General features: G+C 45.0%; 2 pseudogenes; one reads left to right on the plus strand and one right to left on the minus strand.

Moving 5' to 3' along the window:
• Nucleotides 1–381: 381 nt before the first annotated feature.
• Nucleotides 382–1,639, plus strand: LOC101441882 (HUWE1-associated protein modifying stress responses 1 pseudogene; annotated as a pseudogene).
• Nucleotides 1,640–11,197: 9,558 nt separating this feature from the next.
• On the minus strand, nucleotides 11,198–11,289 carry LOC111758847 (U6 spliceosomal RNA; annotated as a pseudogene).
• Between the last annotated feature and the right edge of the window lie 3,076 nt (nucleotides 11,290–14,365).

Genomic DNA, 14,365 nt, shown 5'->3' on the forward strand with positions numbered 1-14,365 from the left:
ATCTAAAAATAGTTTCATTTAAAGATGCTCCTAAGGGAATTAGGGCCTAGACTGTAAGCTCTTATAACAGTCACATTTACTCTGGGACTTTGTTATTTCTAAGTTCCGAGATGCTCTGCTCTTTCTCTGTAACCTAGTAGCTCCCTGGAACTTTAGGTGTCTGATGACATCTGAGACTCAGAGCTGACGTTCTCCAGCTCTAAAGATGCTGAGAAGCAGCAGTATCTGAAAAAGGCCACCCCACACGGCAAGTGTTAAAGAAGCTAAAGAAAGGATCAGACTTCAATCAAAAGGGGATGGGACTGATCTAGTTAAAGACTAAGGTGGATCATAATCCAAAGTAAAAAGTAATGCTATCTGTATTTTTAACCTATAATACTTATGAGGACCAAAAAAGGAGAAATTAATTCTGTCAAAAAAATTTTTTTTGAGTCTTCGGGGTGGGCTCGGCGGCACAGGCCGGCCTGCGTGGAAGCCTCCGCGGTCGGCGGCGGCCCTGGGGAGGCCGCGGCGCCCTGGGGGGGCGGTAGGAGGTGCCGGCGGGCGAGGCGAGCGGCGGGCGGCGGTCCCCCGGTCGCGGCGTCCTCCAGCGGGGCTCCGGGGGTGGGGAGGCCCGGGGCGGGGCTCGCAGGCCCCCGGGGTGCAGGAGGCTGGGCCGCCGCGAGGAGCCGCCGCCGGCCGCTGGGCCCCGCCGCCGGGCCGCTCGACGAGGACGCTCCCGCGGGGCCCCGCCTGCGGAGGCCGCGGAGGAGGGAGGTGAGGCGGGAAGAGGGCGAGGCCGGGGTCCGGGAGCACGGCCCGAGCACTGGTTCTCCGAGTGGAGGGCAGCGCCTGGCCGAGGCCGCGCAGGCCGAGCAGCTGCCCCCGAGCTGCAGGAGGCGGCGGCCGCGCAGCCCGAGCACAAGCCGCAGGAGCTGCGGCGCCTCTGCCAGAACCCGCCACCGCCGCGGCCCGGCTCCACAAAGCCCGAGCGTGTCACAGCCAGGACTTCCTCTCCGGGTCCCCTTCCAAAATGCAGCCACCGCCGTCACCAGTCTCTGCAAAGAAAGCGTGGATACCCGTCAGCGAAGTTTTGATATTGGAATTCAGATTGGCTATCAGCGTCGCAGTAAGGATGTGCTGGCTTGGGTTAAAAAACGCAGAAGAACTGTACGTAGAGAAGATTTGATCAGCTTCCTGTGTGGAAAAGCTCCTCCACCTGGAAACTCTAGAGCTCCCCCAGGACTGACTGTAGTGCCCCCTAACGGAGCACTTCAGCGGAAGCTAGCTCATCTGCAGAGGCTGGTTTGCAGCCCTTCCGGGAAGCCGCGGCTCTGCACGGGCTTAGTGGTGCGATGGCCAGCATAGCGCGCTCGAGTCCCCAGGCTCTCCTCCACGGGTAAGCAGCGCATCGAATGCTCGTCGGAGGAGAAAGGGACTCCACGATGTCGATGTGAACACTTTCACATCAGAAGAAACGGCACTCCACTTGGACAATGGTGGAGCTAGAAAGCGTACCTCAGCCCAATGTGGCGATGTCTTACAGACTCACCAACCCATAAACGCAACAGAATGATCTAAACTGCAAACATTTTCACACCCACCATGCTGCTTGAAAGCCACTTGATCCTCAGCACATACTATTATTGCAAAGGAAACATGAGGCCATCCTCCCTTGTTCACTGTTTAAGACAAGTGAATTCTATAGTGGTTGCCATAAAAGGAATTTCTAGGTATTTGCAGCAGATGCCTCTTGTAACTATGGCTTTCTCAAAACTATAATCCTAGCAGAGGACATCAGATAATGTATAGTCATTAGCAAGATCATCATAGGCAAACATATCCATTTCAAGGATAAAAGTGACCTTAACTGTATTTATTCTCAAAAGGGAAAGGAAATATCAGATGTTTATTTGGTTATATAATGCTTTTTTTTTTCTTTTTTCTTTTTTCTTTTTTTTTTGGTCCTTCATTTCCTGCTGTGTTGAGTATTTTGCTTCAACAGTATTGCCACTTTCTTAAAATTGTCTAAAACATGATTTGGCTTCCTTGTCAAATCTGCAGGCTTCCATTTTCACAGCAGCACTGTACCATGCACCTGGTTTCTATATAGTAACAGTGTGCAACTTCTAATTATTGGACTATGCCCTGTTTTTAGTTTTCAAAGAAATTTCTAATTCTGGTGATTGTGTGATGTAAAGAGGTGCTATGATGGTCATGCAATTAATACTTAACATTGAATCAATAAAAATTTTTTTTTTTGTTTTAAATATCTGTGGCACACAATCTAATTTAATCTGTCTGGTCGGTTTATTTGAACAACCTAGCTCAGCATTATTTAACAAGGAACCTAAGATGGGGAATGAGATCTTGGTATTCTGTACAGGTTGAAGTAGTACCCTGATGCATTTGAGAGTGTTTGGGGCATAAAATAAAAGGGATTTGCAAGGTCCCTTCAGGCACTGGGGCAGGAAAGCATGAAACTTGCCCACCTTGGGAATTCCTGCTATTCTATCAAGCAGTAGGGGCTCCCAGTTTACTAAAACTGCAATCAGAGAACTTTACAAGGCCTAAATCTAAGAATTGAAAGCAGGGAGACCTGTGGAAAAAAAAACAAGGAAATTCATTTTCATAATGAAGCGTAATTAGAGTTAAACCTAAGAGTCACTCTCTGGATGTTACTACACCAAACAAAATGAAAAAAAACCACATTATGCTAAGTGAAAGAAATCAGACACAAAGTACTATATATTGCATGATTCTATGTGTAAAAAATGTCACTATAAATCAATTTATAATGATGACATTAGATTAGTGGTTATATAGGGCTTGGGAAGGACAGCTAAAGAGTACAGAGTTCTTTTTGGAATAATGAAATTGTTCTAAAATTTTTTGTTGTGATAAATGCACAACATTGTGATTATACTAAAAACTATTGATTATATACTTTGGATAGATCCTATGATATATGAATTTATCTCAATAAAACTACTTAATAAATAAATAAGTAATTGGGCAAGTATAGCCAGAAATAATGGCTGTGTACAGCAGGGGAAGCATAGAGAGATTGAGGGGGTGAAGAATTTTCTTGTTAGTTTTTTTCTTTATTATTGACTTAATGAAAATGCTCTGATGATGATTGAGCTGATGAATGTATGCGGTCACCCCTCGGGCCGAAGTGTGGTTTGCTGGCCTGGCGAGGGGAGCGGCCGCGGTAGGCCTAATTCCGCTGCCCCCATAATAGGGTGGTTGGTCGGGCCCACCGCCACCCCTGAAGGGAGCTCGGCATGGGCGCAGAGTGCCCTCGGGTCTCCCCTTCTCGGCAGCCATGCTTCCGCGGCCACCCCTCCTCCTGGATGGCACCACACGATGCCTGTGGGGCGGCACCCTTCTTCTTCTTTCTCCCTGCGCAGGCGCAGGGCGGAAAATTCCAGTCTGCCCTTTTCCCCTCCCCCGACAGCAGCAACAGCCAGGCGTGGGCGGAAAAATCCAGTCTGCCCTTTCCCCTCCCCCGACAGCAGCAACAGCCAGGCGTGGGCGGAAAAATCAAGTCTGCCCTCCACCCCAGCAACAGCAGCCACCAATCCCTAAACCCTGCCACTTCCCCCAGCAACAGCAACAGCCAATCCCTAATCACCACCCCTCCCCCATCCAGTACCACCCACTGACCTTTCACCGGCAACCAATCAGAGCAGGGCGTGGCTTCGACCAATCAGCCTTCCCCAGCCCCTATAAAACTGTTGCCTCTCCCTCAATAAAGTTGGACTTGCCTGTTTACCTTGTCTCCGCGGTAGTTCTTCTGCCGTGCGCCCTCCAGTTCTGAGAGCCCCCGACAAGGGCCTGGCCTCCCTTGTCCCCAGTTCGTCGCCTGCTTCTCCGGGCAACCCCTTCGTCGCCGGCTTCGCCGGGCGACCCCGTCAGCCGAACCACGAAACCCCTTGTGAGACCGGTCCCTCGTCTGCTGCCGGACTGACCCCTCGTCCAGAGCTGGACCGACCCCTCGTCCGCAGCCAGACCCCACCTCTACCAACCGAGCAAACCGTCACAAATGTACAACTATGTGATTATACCAAATACCACTAATTATACATTTTGGATGATTTGTATGCTTTATTAATATGTATCAATAAAATTGAGGTATAGGGAGTAGGGCATATGGGAATCCCCTTTATTTTTTAATGTAATATTTATGTAATCTAAATATATTTTAAAAAATAAAAATATATATATATTTAAAAAATTAAAATTGATTTGTTAATTTTTTTTTAAGTCACTCTCTGGAAGCCTTCTTGTTGCTCAGATGTGGTCTCTTTTTAAGCCAAACTCTGCAAATAAGCTCACTACCTCTCCCCAAAATGGGACATGACTCCCAGGACAAAATCTCCCTGGCACCATGGGGAATGACTCCCAGGTGTAAGTCTCTCCCTGGCACTATGGGATTCTTGATCAAAAGGGGAAAAAGAAGTAAAACAAAATAAAATTTCAATGGCTTGATTTCAAATAGCATTGGGAGATCATTAGGGGGGTTACTCTTAGGCAGGTTTCAATAAGATATTGCAGAGTCCCAAGCAACAGCGTTCCTGAAAATCGTAAGGACTCCTCTGGGCCCTGTCTAAAAAAATTATTTCCCCGATGTAATATAGTTATTTAAAACTATAAATTTCTATTTACTTATTAAGTTTTCTTTTTCCAGAGACTATAAAGCCTCTGGCTTGTTCCTTTGCCAGTTAAGCACTAACACCTAAGGTACCAGTCTCCCCAAGGATGGCAACCAATTTCATTCCTCTACCCCATAATGCCAACACCCCTTCTTTTTTTCTTAAAGATTTATTTTATTTATTTCTCTCCCCTTCCCTCACATTGTCTGCTCTCTGTGTCCATTCGCTGTTTGCTCTTCTGCATCTGCTTGCATTGTCAGGCTGCACTGGGAAACTGTCTCTCTTCTTTGATGAGTCATCTTGCTGCATCAGCTCTCCACGTGTGCGGTGCCAGTCCTGGGCAGGCTGTGCTTTTTTCACGTGGGGTGGCTCTCCTTGCAGGGTGCATTCCTTGCACGTGGGGTTCCCCTATGTGGGTGTGCCCCTGCATGGCACCATATTCCTTGTGTGCAGCAGCACTGTGCATGGGCCAGCTCACCACATGGGCCAGGAGGCCCTGGGTATCAAATCCTGGACCTCCTTTTTGGTAGGTGGATGCTCTGTGAGTTGAGCCATGTCTGTTTCCCTCAACACCCCTTCTGAGCATAAAGAAGTTAGAGCACTGTCAAGATTGAAGCAATAAGCCAAAGGGAGGAAATGTAACTGAGAGTCAAGAATTAAAAAATGATTATGAAAATGATTATATAGTTGCTTTTGCTTACTTTATAGTATATTATAGAAGAGCCAGAAATCAATACCTAAGATTACTGAAACTCACGAGACTAATCCTAACCCCTTGTTGATACTAGCTATTGTAAGAGTAACCACTCCAACTTCCCTTGTTTGAATCCATCAAAACCCTAAACTCCTTAGATTTGGGTAGACAGATTTTAGGCAGATGGGCCTTCCGATGTTCTCGCTTTGCCACTTAGCAAAAAACTCTTTCTCTCTTTGAAACCCCGATGTCTCCTGAATTTGTCATTGGAGTGCATTGGGCAGAGAACCCTCGGCTTTTGCTCAGTAACAGGCTTCTACTGGGTTAATCTGGTAAACTAATTGCAATGATGGCATGATGCTGCAACAGTGGGTGCCAGGGGCTTAATGGATACATGGAGATGTATTTTAATTGGGGCCTGCAGAGCCCTAAGGAAAATGCATGACTAACAGTGGAATTTGGAGCACCATGGCAAGTCAGTGGGGGTGAGGGGCCCTTAAATTAGTGTAGAGAATAAAGAGAGTCCCTTACCTGTGGATGGGGCTTTAAAGTTTTCTAACATAAAGCTCATCTCATAGGCGTTCACTTATTTAATTTCAGAATAACCCTATGGGAGAGGTGAGTCTCATTTTATTTTTTATTTTTTTAACTTAAAATTTATTTTTGTTTTTAAAGAAGCTTTAGATTATATAAATGTTACATGAAAAATATAAGGGATTCCCATATGCCCCACACAACCTCCCATACTTTCCCACATCATCAACTTTTTTCATTAGTGTGGTACAGTTGTTACGATAGATGAACACATATTGAAGCTTTGCTACTAACCATGGACTATCGTTTACATTATCGTTTACACTCTGCCCCACACAATTTTACAGGTTATGACAAAATGTATACTGGCCTGTATCCATCATTGCAATGTCATTGCAATTTCAAGCAGGACAATTCCAGTGTCCCAAAAATGTCCCCATGTTACACCTATTCTTTCCTCTCCCTCCCCTCAGAACCTCTGGTGGCCACTGCCTTTATATCAATAATAAGTTAACTTTATTTTAAAAGAAATTTTATATTATAGAAAAGTTATATAAAAAATATAGGGGATTCCCATATACCCACCTCCTCCCCCTCTCACATTTTCCCCTATTAATAACATTTTACACGAGTGTGGAACATTTGTTACAATGGATGAACATGTATTGAAACTTTGCCACTAACTGTAATCTATAGTTTACATTATGGTTTACACTTTGCACTGTATGATTTTACAGGTTTTGACAAAATATATAAGGGCCTGTATCTGTCACTGCAAAATCATGCAGCACAATTTCAATGTCCTAAAAATGCACTATGTTCCACCTATTCTTCCTCTCCCTCCCCTCAGCACCTCTGGTGGCCACTGTCTTTATATCAGTGTTACAAGTCCTTCCATTGCTAGAATAATAATAAGTCCACTCTGGTCCATGGTTGCATTCCCACCTTTTGTTTGTTCATTCCTCAACCATGAGGACTTTGGGATGGTGAGGCCCACTCTGCTTCAGATTGAGAGGGGGCTTAGATGTTATGGGGCAGAGGGAAGGAACAGTTTTCCTTGCAGTAAATACTCTTTACTTTTTGGAATGGAGATTTCCCACTGTCATCATTTACTTAGTTGTCCTGTGCAAGTCCGATGAACTGGAAAGTAGATGTTGGCTACAACTCTGCCAAGAGTCAGGGCTCAACCAGCATGTGAACAGACCAAAGATTAAGTCTCTAGAACTTACATCTAATGGGTATAGTGCTAATTATAGTTTCAAATAAAAGGGGTAGGAGACTCGTGTATAGGGAAATTATAAATGAGCCTAACTCTGTTACAGTGGGGAAATAGGTTATCATACATTCCAAGGCAAGGCCCATGATGGGTACTGATTTCATGGGGTTGTGTGCCTTGCCTGTAGTGTCTGCATGTCTCTAGATCCCTCTGGAGCACCCCTCTTTGTGTTTTTATTTAAAGATTTATTTATTTCTCTCCCCCCCACCCCCACTCCCACTGTCTATGCCCATTCTCTGTGTGTTCTTCTGTGTCTGCTTGTATTTTCATTAGGCGGCTCTGGGAACTGACCCTGGGACCTTGCAGAGTAGGAGAGAGATGATCATTCTCTTGTGCCACCTCAGCTCCCTTTCCTGCTTATTTCTCTTATTGTCTCTCCTCTGTGGCTCTTGTTGCATCAACTTGCTGTGCCAGCTCTCTGAATAGGACAGCTCTCCTGCGTAGGATGGCACTCCTGCACTGGGGTCACGCCTGCACCAGGCAGCATTCCCAGATGGGGCAGCACTCCCACATGAGCTTGCACTTGTGTGGGCCAGTCACCACATGGGTCAACTTGCCTTCACCAGGAGGCCCTGGGCATCAAACCCTGGACCTCCTACATGGTAAACAGCTGCCCAATTGCTTGAGCCACATCTGTTTCCCTGGAGCACCCCTCTTTGAGGCTTTGTCTATTGCAGCAGTTAGTGAGATCCTCCTGGGTCATGCATAAGCATAACCTGTGGAATGACTTTCCAACCCACTTTGAAATCTCTTATTTAATTTTTTATTTAATTTTCTTTAATTTTTTTCCCCTTTTGGTTCAAGGTCTTTTTCCAAATGCATTGCTGGTTAGTGCTAGGTAATAATCCCTTGGTGCCAGGGAGGCTCCTCCCCAGGAGTCATATCCCATGCCAGGGAGATGGTAGTAAGTGTGTAGTGAATTTATTTGCCTGGTTTGGCTTTGAGAGAGGCCACATTTGCATAATAAGGAGGTTTTCAGGTGGTAGCCTTTTTGTTTTTCTTTTATTAATTAATTTCTTTTTTTAGGTACCTGGACCAGGGATTGAACTAGAGACCTCATATGAAGCCAGCGCTCAACTGCTAAGCCCCATTGGGCTTAGCTGTTGGTTTTTACCTTTCTTTGCTGAGTTGGTTTTTACATTTCTTTGCTCACTGTTTGTTATTGTTTGTAGGAAACACTGGGAACAGAATCTGGCATCTCCCATGTAGTAAACAGGTACTCAACTGCTTGAGCCACATCTGCTCCCAAGAGGTAAACTCTTAGGCAATGGATATTATTAGGTTAGGTTTCAATTTTACAAGAATAAGGTTCATAAGTACAAGCATTAATATTGCGGTCTTGGTGTATTGGTCTGTTTTCTTTTATTAAGCACTGCCTATGTACTCTAGATTCTTGCCACTCTATTAGAAAACATAGCAAGAGCCCCCAGGATGGGAATTTAATATTTTCTTAGTTGCCATGTGGGTCTCCATCCACTGAGATAATACCCTATGACTACATGAACACATTCATATTCCATAGAGGCATGCCCCATGTGCACCCTTCTCAACACCTACCCCACCACTGCCGTCCTGCACCAGTGACCCTCCCCTTGCCATCGTTGTTAAAAGAACACTCAAAATTGTTCTCACAACCACAGTCCCCAACCTCCCCAAAGTTCACCCGTTCCTTTCTCCAACCCTCCCCCCAGCTCTATGGATAGTCCAACCCAACCCCCAACCTTGCCCACACTCACACTCCAGCATCACTGTACCATTCACATCACTCTACCACCATCACCCCATCTAATACCAAACCTCTCACATTCACCTTATCATAGATTTTACCCAGACTGAGCATTGGCTCACCACTCGCTACTCACTTTCTCTCCCCTGGTAAACTATCTTCCATATCTACTTCTGTGAGTAGATATGCTGCTTCTCATATAGAAGTAGATATGGAAGTATCTACTTCTGTGAGTAGATATGCTGCTCAATATCCATAGATATGAGTATCTTCTGTGAGTAGATATGCTGCTTCTCATATAGAAGTAGATATGGAAGTATCTACTTCTGTGAGTAGATATGCTGCTCAATATCCGTAGTTTGTATCAGTGAGATCATGCAATATTTGTCCTTTAGTGCCTGGTTTCACTTAACATAAGATCTTAGAGATTTAACCATGTTGTCACATGTGTCCATTCTTCATTCCTTCTTAGAGCTGAGTAATATTCCATCATATGTATATACTGCATTTTATTTTTCCATTCATTCATTGAAGGATACTTGGTTTGCTTCCAACTTTTGGCAATGATAAATAATGCTGCAATGAACATTGGTGTGCATATATCTGTTCACATCCCTGCTTTCAATTCTTCTGGGTATATTCCTAGCTGTGGGATTGCCAGATAATAGGACAATTCTATACTTAGTTTCCTGAGGAACTGCCAAACGGTCCTCCACAGTAGCTGCACCATTCTACATTCCTATGAGCAGTGAATGAGTTTCTATTCTTCCACAATCTCTCCACACTTATTCTGGGTTTTTTTAAATAGCAGCCAGTCTAGGAGGTGTAAGATGTTATTTCATTGTAGTTTTGATTTTCTAGTGATGTAGTGATATTGAACATATTTTCATGTTCTTTTTAGCCATTTGTATTTCCTCTTTGAAAAAGTGTCTATTCAATTCTCTTGCCTATTTTTAAAAATGGATTGTTTGTCTTTTTATTTTCAAAATATAAGATTTCTTTATATATGCTGGAGGTTAGTCCTTTATCAGGTAGGCAGTTTCCAAATATTTTCTGCCCTTGAGTAGGCTGCCTTTTTACTTTCTTGAAAAACTTCTTCAAAGAAGAAAAACTTTTTAATTTTGAGGAGGTCCCATTTTTCTATTTTTTTCTTTGCTTGTGCTTTAGGTGTAAAGTTTATGAAACCGTTTCCTATTACCAGATCTCATAAATGATTCCCTATATTATCTTCTAGGAGCTTTATGGTCTTAGTCCTTATATTTAGGTCTTTGATCCATCTTGAGTTAATTATTATATTGGGTGTGAAATGGTGATCCTCTTTCATTCTTTTGGATATGGATATCCAGTTCTCCAAGCCCTATTTTTTGAAGAGACTATTCTGTCCCAGTTGAGTTGGATCGGTGGCCTTGTCAAATATCAGTTGGCCAAATATGCATGGGTTTATTTCTGAGCTCTTAATTTAGTTCCTTTGTTCAGAATGTCTATCCTTGTGTCAATACCATGCAGTTTTGTCCATGTAGCTTTGTAGTATGATTTAAAGTCAGGTAACGTGATTCCTCCAGTTTTGTTTTTCCTTTTCAAGATGGTTTGGGCTATTGGGGACCCTTTACCCTTCCAAATATAGTCAATAATTGGCTTTTTCAGTTCAGTAAAAAATGTTGTTAGAACTTTTATTGGGATTGTATTGAATCTGTCAATTTGGGTAGGATAAACATCTTAATGATATTTAGTCTTCCAATCCATGACATGGAATATTCTTCCATTTATTTAGGTCTTTTTTTATTTCCTTTAGCAATGTAATCTAAAATCCTTACATTCTTAAAGTTATTCTTAGCTATTAGATATTTGATTCTTTTACTTGCTACTATAAATAGAATTTTTTCTTGATTTCTTCCTCAGATTGCTCATTATTAGTGTACAGAAATGCTACTGATTTTTGCATGTTGATCCCATATCCTGCCACTTTACTGATCTGCTTTATCAGCTCTAGAAGCCTTGTTGTAGATTTTTCTGGACTTTCTACATATAGGATCATGTCATTTGCAAATAGTGAAAATTTTACTTCTTCCTTTCCAATTTGGATGCCTTTTATTTCTTTTTCTTGCCTGAGTGCTCAAGCAAGTACTTTGAGCACAAACGTTAAATAAGAGCAGTGACAGTGGGCATCCTTGTCTTGTTCCAGATCTTAGAGGGAAAGCCTTTAGCCTTTCCCATTGAGTATGGTGTTAGCTGTGGGTTCTTCATATATGCCCTTTATCGTCTTGAGGAAGTTTCCTTGTAATCCTATCTTTTGAAGTGTTCTTATCAAGACAGGATGCTGGACTTTGTAAAAAAATATGGAAGACTTCATGAATTTGTGTATCATCCTTGCGCAGGGACCACACTAATCATTCCAATTTTAGTAGGTGTGCTGCTGAAGCAATGCTGAGTCTCATTTTAGGCTTTCACTCATTCATATATTCATTTATTCATTCAATCATTCAGTGCCAGGCCCTGTGTCCCATACTAGCTACCCCAAGATGGAAACACAAGCTCCCCAGTCCTTTTACAGGGAGGCAGTGTGTTCATACATTATGTACAACAAGACAATGGCCAAACAGGAGGAAACAGGAGGAAACTGAGGCTCAGAGACGTAGTGAGTGCCCTGTTGGGAACTTTACCTGCCCCAGCCTTCTGACTCCTGGTCCGTTGCTCTTTCTTCTATACCAGCACTGACCAGTGGGTTCTGCTGCTCAAGTTCATTGGTGTTCAGAGAGAAAAATGACTTGACATCAAAATGGTTTGGAGAGGGAAGCAGATGTGGCTCAAGTAGTTGGGCCCCCACCACCACATGGGAGTTCCTGTGTTTAGTTGTCTCCTAAAGATGACAAGCAAGACAGCAAGCTGATATGACAGGATGGCAGAGTGAGCTGACATGACGAGATGATGCAACAATGACAAAATGAGAGAGACAACAGGGAAACTCAACAAGAGACAGCAAGCAGGAAGGGGAGGGAGCTCAAGCAATTGGGCACCTTCCTCCTACATGGGAGTTCCTGTGTTTAGTTGTCTCCTAAAGATGACAAGCAAGACAGCAAGCTGACACGACAGGGTGGCAGAGTGAGCTGACATGATGAGATGATGCAACAATGACAAAATGAGAGAGACAACAAGGATATGCAACAAGAGACAGCAAGCAGGAAGGGGAGGGAGCTCAAGCAATTGGGCACCTTCCTCCTACATGGGAGTTCCTGGGCTTAGTTCCAGGGTCTCCTAAAGATGACAAGCAAGACAGCAAGCTGACACGACAGGGTGGCAGAGTGAGCTGACATGACGAGATGATGCAACAATGACAAAATGAGAGAGACAACAAGGATATGCAACAAGAGACAGCAAGCAGGAAGGGGAGGGAGCTCAAGCAATTGGGCACCTTCCTCCTACATGGGAGTTCCTGGGCTTAGTTCCAGGGTCTCCTAAAGATGACAAGCAAGACAGCAAGCTGACATGACAGGGTGGCAGAGTGAGCTGACATGACGAGATGATGCAACAATGACAAAATGAGAGAGACAACAAGGATATGCAACAAGAGACAGCAAGCAGGAAGGGGAGGGAGCTCAAGCAATTGGGCACCTTCCTCCTACATGGGAGTTCCTGGGTTCAGTTCCCAGTGCCTCCTTAAAAGAAGATGAGCAGACAAAGAGAGCACACAATGAACAGTGACCACAAACAAGGTGGGTAGAAATAAATAATCTTAAAAAAAAAAAAGGTTTGGAGAAGAGAGGAAAACAGGTGTAGCTCAGCCTGCTTCCCATGTACAAGGTTATGGGTTTAATCCCTGGTACCTCCTAAAAAAATAAAAAGGTTTGGAGAACACTGGGTGAAACAAAACATAAAAGATGTTTTCCATTGCAGGGCTTCTCAGAGCCTTTAATATAGTTTGGTGGGGATGCAGTTCATAAGATGTCATGGATCCTTCTCCAGCAGACTCTTCCAGGGCTGTGTTCTGGGGAAACACTGACTCAAAACTTCCCTTACTGTCCCACTAGTTCTCTTTCCCACAGGCAACTACTTGTCTCATCCACACAAAGGCTTGCTCTGGGCTAAATTCTGTTGAAGACCTTTTCTCTTCCATGTGAGACTTGAACAGAAGCAGCGGGAGGGGATGACCAAGCACAGCTCTTCCTGTTCTGAATCTCAGCTTCATCTCACAACTGCCAAGCAAAGGCTGGGACCTGGACACAGCAAGGGAGCCCTCAGAAGGAGAGCTCTGCAGAGAGGCCCGCTCCTATCCCAGCCTCACCAAGCCTGGCCCAAGGCCCGAGTCGAGGCTGGGCCAGAGGGACATTTTTAAAACAAAAATCTACCCATGAAGCTCCTGCTTAAAACCCTCCATGGCTCCCCAGTAGCAACAGGAGAGGGTCCAAAGCCTCAGTCTGGCCCCTGCGCCCCTCTCAGCCTCACACCCCCCACTTCCTGCTGTCTGCTCTGACAAAAGTCTGACCCTGTGTAGTTCCCAGTACACCAGGCTCCTTTCTGTCCCCTCAATTCTGTGCACTCAGGCAGGCCCCGTGCCTAAGCACCCTTCCCCTTCTTCTTCCTCTGGATGCTTTATTCCTCCTTTGAGGTTCAGCCAAGAAGCTTCCCTGTGGGAATTCTCCCTACAGCCCCAGGCTGACCTCTCCCCCACACTCAAGGAAATGATCTTTTCTGTGTCTGTCTCCCCAGCTGGACTGTAAATCCCTGCTCCATCCAGTCGGCCTTGAGCCCCAAGAAGACCATCCCCCCTGTCGGTATCCACAATAGGCACTCAGGACTGCTCTAGATTCTAGAGGACACAGAGTCCCCAGGGACTGGCTGTGTGACCTTGGGCAAGTTCCTGAACCTCTCTCTGCCTCTCTGCCTCATCTGTAGAAGAGGGTTACCCTGAGTTGAGAGATAGGAAACTCAGAACAATGTCCAGTACATTCTAAGAAATATGCTTCATGCCCTGACGGTGGCCTCAGGGCCAGGCTCCTGGGACCTCTGGGGAGACCAGGTCCCAATCCAGCTCTAACATTGCCTGACTGGCTTTGGGGAAGAGGCTTGTCCTGCCTCAGTGTTCCCAACTGCAGAATGAGTCTGTTGGATGGTAGATCCCTAAGGGGCTCTCCTGGCTCTAGTAAGAACTGACTCAGAAACTCTCATATTGGAAGGGTTCCTATGGGCTCCCTGAAGCCTGGAACCTGGGATACTGACCCCCAGATACCCACCCTTTCTCCCCTCTTCATCTCTTAATGGTGACCCTCCAGTACTGAAGAGTTAGAGCTGGAGGAATTCTTCAAGATTGGCCTCATGCCTCTCCTCCTTAGCACAGGCTGTTCCCTCAGGAGGAAATGCTTTTCCCTCCACCTCTCTCTACCACTTGACTATGCAATCTTCAGATTGGCTCAGGCCTTCTCTTCTAGATGAAGCCTTCTCCAAAGGCTCTCACCCACCGCCTGGGAGAGTTAGCTCTGACGTGGCCCTTGTCACACTGTTCT

The sequence above is a fragment of the Dasypus novemcinctus genome, unplaced genomic scaffold (genome assembly GCF_030445035.2).
Source record: "Dasypus novemcinctus isolate mDasNov1 unplaced genomic scaffold, mDasNov1.1.hap2 scaffold_210, whole genome shotgun sequence".
Taxonomy (NCBI): Eukaryota; Metazoa; Chordata; class Mammalia; order Cingulata; family Dasypodidae; genus Dasypus; species Dasypus novemcinctus.